This window comes from Cherax quadricarinatus, chromosome 41 (genome assembly GCF_038502225.1).
Source record: "Cherax quadricarinatus isolate ZL_2023a chromosome 41, ASM3850222v1, whole genome shotgun sequence".
In the NCBI taxonomy this organism is placed as follows: domain Eukaryota; kingdom Metazoa; phylum Arthropoda; class Malacostraca; order Decapoda; family Parastacidae; genus Cherax; species Cherax quadricarinatus.
The window spans coordinates 15,389,018-15,402,769 of NC_091332.1; positions in this window are offsets into that span (position 1 = coordinate 15,389,018).

Here is a 13,752-nt window from a genome sequence, read left to right on the forward strand (position 1 = left end):
GATCGATTCACATCTCCTGGCCCCGCCTCTTCACTGGTCGCCACTAGGTCCACTCTCTTCTTGCTCCACGAGCTTTATCATACAACTTCACAAAGCTTTGTATGGTACCTGCCTCTACACCACTTTCCAGACTGTTCCACTTTCTGACAACTCTGTGACTGAAGAAACACTTTCTAACATCCCTGTGACTCACCTGAGTTGGTATTTTATATGTCGTTATCATGTTGTCCCTTATGCCCTCCAGTGTCGTCAGGTCGAGTTCTCTTAACCTCTCCTCTTAGGGCATGCCCCTTAGTTCCGGGACTAGTCCCGTTGCAAACCTTTGCACATTCTTTGGTTTCCTGACGTGCTTGGGCATGTGTGGGTTCCAAACTGGAGGTGCATACTCGAATATGGGCCTGACTTACACGGTGTACAGGGTCCAGGAACGACTCCTTATTAAGATGCCGGAATGCTAATCTTAGGTTCGCTAGTCGCCCATATGCTGCAGCAGTTGTTTGATGTGCACCTCAGGAGATGTGCGCGGTATTATACGCACTCCTTGAGCGAAGTTTGTAGTCTTTGGCCACCTAGACTGTATTCTGTCTGCGGTCTTCTTTTCCCTTCCCCGATCTTCATGACTTTGCACTTGGTGGGGTTGAACTCCAGGAGCCAGTTACTGGACTAGGCCTGCAGCCTGTCCAGATCCCTCTGTCGTCCTGCCTTGTCCTCCTCCGACTGAATTCACCTCATTAATTTCACATCTGCAAAAACAGGGACACTTTTGAGTCTATTTCTTCCGCTATGTCTTTCACATATACCAGTGTGTACGTGTGTGTGTGTGTGTGTGTGTATATATATATATATATATATATGTGTCGTGCCGAATAGGCAGAACTTGCGATCTTGGCTTAAATAGCAACGTTCATCTTGCCATATAGGACAAGTGAAAATTTGTGTATGCAATAATTTCGCCAAAATCATACTAAACCTAACGAAAAAAATATATTTCACTGTGTTTGTTTAGTATTAAATTATTGTAAACAAATCTAAAATATATTTAGTTGGGTTAGGTTAAAATAAATTGTTCTTGTTATAATAAGGTTAGGTAAGTTTTCTAAGATTCCTTTGTAGCAAAGTTAAAATTTTTTACATTAACATTAATGAAAAATATATATCTTTAAACGTATAAGAGAAAATTTTAGAAAGGACTTAATTTTAAATGAGTTCTTGCTAATTGACCAGTTTTACCTATTCGGCACGTCATATATATGTCGTGCCGAATAGGTACTTACATATATTTATTTGCCTATATGTGGTTTCAGGGGTTGAGTTTTAGCTCCTAACCCCATCCTTGAACGCACATGTGTTGGTGGAAGGTATTTATGTGTTTTAGTTTTCACTGTAATATTCTAATCAATTAATCTAACAGAAATACCTGAGCGATTTCCTTCGTTTACACATACTCGCATCATCTAGTGTAACTATTGATAAGAGTCAAAAGAATAACATGTAAATAAGTTGATTCCAGTACACAAATAACCCGCACATGAAAGAGAGAAGCTTACGACGACGTTTCGGTCCGACTTGGAGCATTGACAAAGTCACACAGTGTGACTTTGTCAATGGTCCAAGTCGGACCGAAACGTCGTCGTAAGCTTCTCTCTTTTATGTGCGGGTTATTTGTGTATTGTTCCAGTCACGGTATTGTGCCTTTTTGTTATTTAAGTTGATTCCAGTGTTGGATATTTAATTGTTGACACCACCACCACTACTTACCACCACCATCACCACCAACACGCACTACCAATACTCACCACAACCACTACTTACTACCACCACCACTACCTACAACCATCTGCCGTACAACCTTAAGAAATTGGACATGAGATTTATTACAGAAAATAGACCACGAAAGGTTGATTTCCGGTGAAGTCGAACATAAGTCTGTGGCAGGCGAGACGGAGCAAATCTCAAATTAATCTCCAATGAAGGGCTTTGCAACAGTCTGAGGGAGCACTGTCCTTCGTTCCCTTCCTTAGCTTACCGTACCTGCTGGAGGGGAAGCTCTTCCTCCCTTTTTTTCCCTCCCCTCTTTCTTTTCCCTTCATTTTTCTTTCCCCATTTCCTCTTCTCTCCACTTTTCTCTTCTTTTGGCCTTGTCTCTCCCCACACTATCCCCTCACCTCTTGTTTTAATTTCTTTTCTCTAATATCTCGTCTTTTCTCCCATATCTACTCTTCACTCTTATCTCCTTCCACCTTTCTCCTCTCCCTTCTCCCTCCCTTCTCTCACGCTCCTCACTTTACGATTCACTTCCTTCCTTTCCTCAATCCTCCTTCCCCACTCAAGACTTTTCATGTTCCGTTCTCGTGTTCTATCGTTTACGGAGAGAGAGAGAGAGGGAGGGAGGGAGGGGGGGGAGAGGGCGGGAAAAACGGGTTTGAGATAGGTGAGCGAAAGGTATAGAATCGGACATCACACTTTTCACCAGCACGGGAGCCCTGACTTAGGCCTGATCAAAGTGACGGTGACAGTCGTCATATTTTGCCAAAGAATTCAATTTTCCGCCTCTAGTGAGATAAAGTAGAAGGTGGCGGCGGCGGCAGGGAAGGCAGCAGTGGCGGTGGCAAAGGGGAAGGCAACGGCGGCAGCGACGGCATCATATTCCGTTGGTGGCAGAATAATAGCTAAAGAGGATTAAGAGAAAAATGGACAGATAGGAAATAAGTGTGAAGGAATACTTGACGATCAACGGAGACGAAGGAGGGTGAGGAGGTGACAACGATGGAAGGTGATGAAGAAAATAGAACGCGAAGAGAAAATTATTAAAACAGAATTTATGTAATGTATAAAGGTAACATGACAAATAATAAGCATAAAAGAACTAATGTTATTAAACACACACAAACACACACACAATGTGTGTGTGTGTATATATGTCGTGCCGAATATGTAAAACTGGTCAATTAGCAAGAACTCACTTAAAATTAAGTCCTTTCTAAAATTTTCTCTTATACAATTAAAGATATATTTTTTCATTAATGTTTATGTAATTTTTTTTATTTTTTTCCAAAAGAATCTTAGAAAACTTACCTAACCTTATTATAAGAACAATTTATTTTAGCCTAACCCAACTAAATATATTTTAGATTTGTTTACAATAATTTAATACTAAACAAACACAGTGAAATAATTTTTTTTCGTTAGGTTCAGAATGATTTTGGCGAAATTATTGCATACACAAATTTTGGCTTGTCTTATATGGCAAGATGAGCGTTGCTATTTAAGCCAAGATCGCAAGTTCTGCCTATTCGGTACGACATATATATATATATATATATATATATATATATATATATATATATATATATATATATATATATATATATATAAAAAAATATAATATATATATATATATATATATAATATATATATATATATAATATATATATATATATATAATATATATATATATATAATATATATATATATATATATAATATATATATATATATATATAATATATATATATATATATAATATATATATATATATATATATAATATATATATATATATAATATATATATATATATAATATATATATATATATATATATATATATATATATATATATATATATATATATATATATATATATATATATATATATATATATATATAATGTCGTGCCGAATATGTAAAACTGGTCAAGAACTCACTTAAAATTAAGTCTTTTCTAAAATTTTCTCTTATACGTTTAAATATATATTTTTTTTCATTAATCTTGATGTAAAAATTTATAATTTTGCATCAAAAGGAACTTAGAAAACTTACCTAACCTTATTATAACAAGAACAATTTATTTTAGCCTAACCCAACTAAATATATTTTAGATTTGTTTACAATAATTTAATACTAAACAAACACAGTGAAATATATTTTTTTCGTTAGGTTCATAATGATTTTGGCGAAATTATTGCATACACTAATTTTCGCTTTTCTTGTATGGCAAGATGAGCGTAGCTATTGAAGCCAAGATCGCAAGTTCTGCCTATTCGGCACGACATATATATATATATATATATATATATATATATATATATATATATATATATATATATATATATATATATATATATATATATATATATATATATATATATATATAATGTATGTCGTGCCGAATATGTAAAACTGGTCAATTAGCAAGAACTCATTTAAAATTAAGTCCTTTCTGAAATTTTCTCTTATACGTTTAAAGATATATTTTTTTCATTAATGTTAATGCAAAAATTTATATTTTTGCACCAAAAGAATCTTAGAAAACTTACCTAACCTTATAACAAGAGCAGTTTATTTTAGCCTAACCCAGCTAAATATATGTTAAATACGTTTACAGTAATTTAGTACTAAACAAACACAATCAAATATATTTTTTTCGTTAGGTTCAGAAAGATTTTGGCGAAATTATTGCATACACAAATTTTCACTTGTCCTATATGGCAAGATGAGCGTTGCTATTTAAGCCAAGATGGCAAGTTCTGCCTATTCGGCACGACATATATATATATATATATATATATATATATATATATATATATATATATATATATATATATATATATATATATATATATAGATATATATAAAGGGTTATATATATATATATATATATATAATCTATCCTAGGTAGTAGGTTGGTAGACAGCAACCGCCCAGGGAGGTACTACCGTCCTGCCAAGTGAGTGTAAAACGAAAACCTGTAATTGTTTTACATGATGGTAAGATTGCTGGTGTCCTTTTTTCTGTCTCTTGAACATGCAAGATTTCAGGTACGTCTTGCTACTTCTACTTACACTTAGGTCACAATACACATACGTGTACAAGCATATATATACACACCCCTCTGGATATTCTTCTATTTTCTTTCTAGTTCTTGTTCTTGTTTTTTTCCTCTTATCTCCATTGGGAAATGGAACAGAATTCTTCCTCCGTAAGCCATGCGTGTTGTAAGAGGCAACTAAAATGCCGGGAGCAAGGGGCTAGTAACCCCTCCTCCCGTGTAAATTACTAAATTTAAAAGAGAAACTTTCGTTTTTCTTTTTGGGCCACCCTGGCTTAGTGGGATACGGCTGGTGTGTTGAAAGAAAGATATATATATATATATATAATGTCGTGCCGAATATGTAAAACTGGTCAATTAGCAAGAACTCATTTAAAATTAAGTCCTTTCTGAAATTTTCTTTTATACGTTTAAAGATATATTTTTTTCATTAATGTTAATGTAAAAATTTTTAATTTTTTCAACAAGAGAATCTTAGAAAACTTACCTAACCTTATTATAACAAGCGCAATTTATTTTAGCCTAACCCAACTAAATATATTTTAGATTTGTTTACAATAATTTAATACTAAACAAACACAGTGAAATATATTTTTTTCGTTAAGTTCAGAATGATTTTGGCGAAGTTATTGCATACACAAATTTTCACTTGTCTTATATGGCAAGATGAGCGTTGCTATTTAAGCCAAGATCGCAAGTTCTGCCTATTCGGCACGACATATTTATATATATATATATATATATATATATATATATATATATATATATATATATATATATATATATATATATATATATATATATATATATATGTATATATATATATATATAATGTCGTGCCGAATATGTAAAATTGGTCAATTAGCAAGAACTCATTTAAAATTAAGTCCTTTCGAAAATTTTCTCTTATATGTTTAAAGATATATTTTTTTCATTAATGTTAATGTAAATTTTTTTAATTTTGCACCAAAAGAATCTTAAAAAACTTGCCTAACCTTATTATAACAAGAGCAATTTATTTTAGCCTAACTAAACTAAATATATTTTAAATACGTTTACAATAATTTAGTACTAAACAAACACAATCAAATATATTTTTTTTGTTAGGTTCAGAATGATTTTGGCGAAATTATTGCATACACAAATTTTCATTTGTCCTATATGGCAAGATGAGCGTTGCTATTTAAGCCAAGATTGCAAGTTCTGCTTATTCGGCACGACATATATATATATATATATATATATATATATATATATATATATATATATATATATATATATATATATATATATATATATATATATAATATATATATATATATATATATATATATATATTGTACATATATACATATATATGTATATATATAATATATATGTATGTATATATGTACATATATATATATATATACATGTACATATATACATATGTATATATATAATATATATATATATATATGTACATATATATATATATATATATATATATATATATATATATATATATATATATATATATATATATGTATATATATATAATATATATATATATATAATATATATATATATATATATATATATATATATATATATATATATTATATATATATGTATGTATATATATAATATATATATATATATATATATATTATATATATATATATATATATATATATATATATATATATATATATATATATATATATATATATATATGTATATATATATATATATATATATATATATATATATATATATATATGTATATATATATATATATATATATATATATATATATATATATATATATATATATATGTATATATATTTTATTATCACACTGGCCGATTCCCACCAAGGCAGGGTGGCCCGAAAAAGAAAAACTTTCACCATCATTCACTCCATCACTGTCTTGCCAGAAGGGTGCTTTACACTACAGTTTTTAAACTGCAACATTAACACCCCTCCTTCAGAGTGCAGGCACTGTACTTCCCATCTCCAGGACTCAAGTCCGGCCTGCCGGTTTCCCTGAATCCCTTCATAAATGTTACTTTGCTCACACTCCAACAGCACGTCAAGTATTAAAAACCATTTGTCTCCATTCACTCCTATCAAACACGCTCATGCATGCCTGCTGGAAGTCCAAGCCCCTCGCACACAAAACCTCCTTTACCCCCTCCCTCCCTTTATATATATATATATATATATATATATATATATATATATATATATATATATATATATATATTGAAGAGGGCAACACAGTGGGGGCAATAAGAATTATTACCAGTGAAGATACAGTTGCTCCCAGGGATGCTGACACGGCTGAAGCACTTAGAGGAAAGCACCCTGCCAGGGAAACCAGAGGCACCAACAGTTCCAACACCTCTGTCCCCACTATGGAACCATTGATAGTGGAAGACTCAGACATTTACAAAGCAATAATGTCGTTCCCATCTGGCTCTGCTGGGGGTTACACTGGAATAAGGCCACAGCATTTAAAGGAAATGGTTAATCCAGTTATTGGGGAAATTGCAGAGACACTGCTTTCAGAGATCACAAGGTTCGTCAACAATTCCTTGGCTGGTCTGATCCCTGATGAAATTAGACCTTTCTTTTTTGGTGCAACACTTTGTGCACTTAAAAAGAAGGATGGAGGAATTCGGCCAATTGCAGTAGGCAACACCTTACGCCGCCTCGTATCCAAAGCTGCTGTCCGAAGTATTCGTGCACAGGCAGCCATGATGCTTCAACCAAACCAGCTTGGCTTTGGGGTCTCTCAAGGAAGTGAAGCAGCGGTATATATATTTATATATATATATATATATATATATATATATATATATATAAGTAGTCAACTTTTCTTCTGGGGGAGGAACTTCCGGTTTGGGCCTTTCACTGGGCGAGGAACTTCCGGTTTAGGCCTTCCACTGAGCGAGGTATCCGGTCTAGGACCAGCAGCTGGAGGGTCACCTTTTCACACCTAGGTGTTACTTCCGGTTTTGACCATGACCTCGCCCTCGAGACTACCTCACCCGTGCCCCCCCAACCAATACCCCCACCCCCACGACCCCCCGCCTAGCGACCCCGCCGTCGCGCCGCGCGCCCGCGCACCCGCGCGCCCCGCCCCGCCGCCCCGCGCGCCCGCGCACCCGCGCGCCCCGCCCCGCCGCCCCGCGCGCCCCGCCCCACCCCGCGCGCCCGCCCGCGCCCCTTCGCGCCTTCTGCTGCGCCTTCTGCAGCGTCGTCCGGATCGCCCCCGCGCCTCGAATTTTTTTCCGATTTTTTTCGAATTTTTTTTGAATTTCATTTTCTTGTGCTCTCCATCTCCTTGGATCAAGGTTTTTTGGATTGCCCCTCCTTCCACCCCCCATCCCCAAAAAATTTCTCAATATTACCAAGTTTTTGCATTCCCCCCTATGGGGGTTTCTCCATCTCCTCGGATCAAATTTTTTGAGGTTCCCCCTCTCACTTTCACCCCCATCCCAAAATTTCTCAATATTACCAAGTTTTTGGATCCCCCCTATGGGTTTTTCGAAATTCTCCATCTCCTCAGATCAAATTTTTAAGGTTCCCCCTCCCACTTTCACCCCCCAATCCCAAAAATTTCTCGATAATACAAGTTTTGGATTCCCCCCTATGGGGGTTTTGAATTTCTTATGATCACCTTGGATCAAATTTTTGGATTACCCCTCCCACTTTCACCCACCCCCCACCTCAAATTTCTCGATAATACAAGTTTTGGATTCCCCCCTATGGGGTTTTCGAAATTCTCCAATTCCTCGGATCAAGTTTTTTGGATACCCCTCCTTTCACCCCCCCATCCCCAAATTTTCTCGATAATACAAGTTTTGGATACTCCCCCCTATGAGGTTCTCAATATCAAAGTCTCCACTTCCTCGGATCCCCCTCCCACTTTCACTCCCACCTCAAATTTCTCGACAATACCAAGACTCCATCTCCTCGGATCGAGTTTTTTGGATCCTCCCTATGGGTTTTCGAAATTCTCCATCTCCTTGGATCAAATTTTTGGATTACCCCTCACACTTTCACTCCCACCCCAAAATTTCTCGATAATACAAGTTTTTGGATTCCCCCCCTATGGGGTTTTCGAAATTCTCCATCTCCTTGGATCAAGGTTTTTGGAATCCCCCCTCTGGGGGTAAGCATTCAAATGAACTCCTCCTATGGGGGCATGCTTACTACAGGTCTAAACATCTTCCCCTTATTATTTTAAAATGAACTAAAAGTTTCCTCTCATTAAGTCAAATGAACTAAAAGTTTCCTCTCATTAAGTTAAAATGAACTAAAAAAAAGCGTTTACTCGGCGGTCAGTATTCCTCTCATTAAGTTAAATGAACTAAAAAGGACCACGCGCACACAGGTTGAATCAGGTCGGTCCTTTTAGTTCATTCAAGATAATAAGGGAACATAGTAGTGACGTCACGTGATGACCGCGCACACAGGTTGAATCTTGTCTACCCTTTTACCCACCCTCCCAAACCCTCACACTCCAACCATCACCTCACAATTTTCACTCATAACCCCCAATTTTTCTCGTTTTAACCCTTTTAGTTCATTAAAGTTAATAAGGGGACACATGCATCAGAAAGTCACCACATCGCTTACATCCACTTTCGTTAAATTCACTACTCACAATTTTACATATTACGAAGTTAAATACGCACTTTTACTTTTGAACATCTTCAAAACACTCTCATAAATCATTTGAATACTCACAAAAAATACCTTTATACATTTCCAAACAACACTGAATTACTCCAAAAACATCATTCGAACACCCCCAAATCACCTCTGAATACTCCCAGAACACCTTCATAAGTACTCTTGCACATCATTTGAACACCTTCATAAGTACTCTCATAATCATTTGTACACCTTCAAAACACCTTTGAATACTCACATAAACACCCTTGAACACCTTCAAAACACCTTCAAAGCACTCTCATAATCATTTGAACACCTTCAAAACACCCTTGAACACCTTCAAAACACCCTTGATCACCTTCAAAAAAAAACAACATTTGAACACACTCAAAACACCTTTGAACACCTTTGAACATTTCCAAACAACACTGAAACACTTCCAAAAAACACAATTTGAGTACTCCCAATTACACCACTGATTACTACTAAAACACCGCTGAATTCAATCAAAACACCCTTCAACACCTTCAAACACCCTTGAACACCTTCAAAACACTCTTGAACACCTTCAAAAACACCTTTGAACATTTCCAAAACACTATTTGAGTACTCCCAATTACACCACTGAATACTACTAAAACACCGATGAATTCAATCAAAACACCCTTCAACACCTTCAAAACACCTTTGAACACCTTTGAATACTCACATAAACACCCTTGAACACCTTCAAAACACCTTTGAATAACCTCAAAACACCTTTGAACACCTTCAAAACACCCTTGAACACCTTCAAAACACCTTTGAATAACCTCAAAACACCTTTGAACACCTTCAAAACACCCTTGAACACCTTCAAAAACAACATTTGAACACACTCAAAACACCTTTGAACATTTCCAAAACACTATTTGAGTACTCCCAAATAAGATTTGACATCTCTAATTTATCTGCACTTTCATTAAATTACAACTCATCCCTCAGTCTCCAGACTAGGCATTTTCTCGTTTTTTACCCTTTTAGTTCATTAAAGTTATTAAGGGGACACAATACATCAGAAAAAAGTCACAAAAACTAACTCAAACACTTTACTTTGAACACCCCCAAAAACACTCTCATAATCATTTGAATACTCACATAAACACCCTTGAACACCTTCAAACACCTTTGAATATCGTTTTTAAACTAATTTCATCACAACCCACTTATATCATCTTTTTCGGTAACTCTAATTCGACAACAACACCCACAACACCCACATCCCACAACACCCATGAACATTTCCAAAACACTATTTGAGTACTCCCAATTACACCACTGATTACTACTAAAACACCGCTGAATTCAATCAAAACGCCCTTCAACACCTTCAAACTCCCTTGAACACCTTCAAAACACTCTTGAACACTTTCAAAAACACCTTTGAACATTTCCAATCAACACTGAAACACTTCCAAAAAACACAATTTGAGTACTCCCAATTACACCACTGAATACTACTAAAACACCGCTGAATTCAATCAAAACACCCTTCAACACCTTCAAAACACCTTTGAACACCTTCAAAACACCTTTGACACCTTCAAAACACTCTTGAACACCTTCAGAAAACACCTTCGAACATTTCCAATCAACACTGAAACACTTCCATACCCAACTATTGCGACATGTTTTCAACACCCCCTCCATTCTTTTTCCAATATATCATAACTTTTCAATTCTATAATTTCTTTTTAAAATATTCACACATTACCTTTATATTCAGTAAAATCTCTCCATATTTCTAATTACAACCCTCCCCATACCCCTCTCCATCTCACCCGCATTCTTCACATCCACTCACCCATCTCCCAACATACCTCTTCTGAACACACACACAAAAAAATCACATTTCACATCCACAAATGCATCTCAAATCCACTAAAATCACTGTAACCAAGATATTCACACACACACACCTTACCTAACCTAACCTAACCTAACCTAACCTAACCTAGCCTAACCTAACCTAACCTAACCTAACCTAACCTAACCTAACCTGTCCTAACCTAACCTAACCTAACCTAACCGAACCTACCCTAACCTAATTTAACCTAACCTAACCTTACCGAACCTACCCTAACCTAACTTAACCTAACCTAACCTATCCTAACCTTACCGAACCTACCCTAACCTAACCTTACCTAACATAACCTACCCTAACCTAACCTAACTTTACCTAACCTAACCTAACCAAACCTACCCTAACCTAACTTAACCTATCCTAACCTTACCTAACTTATCCTAACCTAACCTAACTCCCCATACCCCTCTCCATCTCACCCGCATTTCTTCACATCCACTCACCCATCTCCCAACATACCTCTTCTGAACACACACACAAAAAAATCACATTTCACATCCACAAATGCATCTCAAATCCACTAAAATCACTGTAACCAAGATATTCACACACACACACCTTACCTAACCTAACCTTACCTAACCTAACCTACCCTAACCTAACTTAACCTAACATAACCTAACCTAACCTTACCTAACCTAACCTAACCTTACCTAACCTAACCTTACCTAACCTACCCTAACCTAACCTTACCTAACCTAACCTAGCCTAACCTAACCTATCTTAACCTTACCTAACCTAACCTTACCTAACATAACCTAACTTAACCTAACCGAACCTAACCTAACCTTACCTAACTTATCCTAACCTAACCTACCCTAACCTAACCTACCCTAACCTATCCTAACCTAACCTAACCTAACCTAACCTAACCTAACCGAACCTACCCTAACCTAATTTAACCTAACCTAACCTTACCGAACCTACGCTAACCTAACTTAACCTAACCTAACCTATCCTAACCTTACCGAACCTACCCTAACCTAACCTTACCTAACATAACCTAGCCTAACCTAACCTAACTTTACCTAACCTAACCTAACCTAACCAAACCTACCCTAACCTAACTTAACCTATCCTAACCTTACCTAACTTATCCTAACCTAACCTAACCTAACCTTACCTAACATAATCTAACCTATCTTATCCTAATCCAACCTAACCTAACCTTACCTAACCTATCTTATCCTAATCTAACCTTGCCTAACCATTACCTAACCTAACCTAACCTATCTTATCCTAATCCAACCTAACCTAGCCGAACCTATCCTAAAATATATTGGAACACCCCCAAAACACTATTTGAGTACTCCAGAATTACTTTGAACGACTCCATTTTGGATATATCCAAATTAGTTTTGAAAACTTTATCGTAAAATCGAACATTATTTTCTTGTTGGTAAAACACACTCAATGGTAGAAATATTTACTCGATTTCCGAATAGAAGCACTGTCCTCGCTCTGAGAGACTCATTGTGGGTCACCCCAACACATGGTGTAATGCGCTTCACACCCAAGGTAGAACATAACACCTGCGTCAACTCAGGACAGACAGGCGCCATGTAATGCGGGTAACATCCAAGGTAGAAAATCATCTCTTTCCAGACCAACTGTCTATCCTAACCTAACCTAACCTAACCTAACCTAATTCCTAACCTAACCTAACCTCACCTAACCGAACCTAACCTAACTCCATCAATCACCTCTATCCTAACCTAACCTAACCTAACCTAACCCAACCTAACTCCATCAAACACCTCTAACCTAACCTAACCTAACCTATCCTAACCTAACCTAACTCCATCAAACACCTCGAATACTACCTAACTTAATCTAACCTAACCTTACCTAACCTACCGAACCTAACCTAACCTAACCTAACCTATCCTAACCCGTCCCAACCTAACCTAACCTAACCTAACCTAACCTAACCTAACCTAACCTAACCTAACCTAACTTATCCTAACCTAACCTATCCTAACCTAACCTAAACACTGACTAACTTTGAACCAACTCTGAACACCACTGATCTTCTTCAAAAAAATGCTCTGCACATCATTTGAACACCTTCAAAAAAACACCATCAAACACCTCCGAATACTCCCAAAAAAACACTACTGATTACTACCAAATCACCACTGAATACTACCAATCACCGTCAAAATCACCAGAAAACTAAGTTTAACATCACCATCTAACATCCTTTTTATAGAAATCCCCTCAAATCACTATAACCAAGAACTCCCTCCCCATTTGGCGCATAAAAAAAAAAAGCATGAACACAAACCTAATACGCAAACACTTAGTACATGATCACCATCAACTGAAAACATATCTTATACACACACATAATA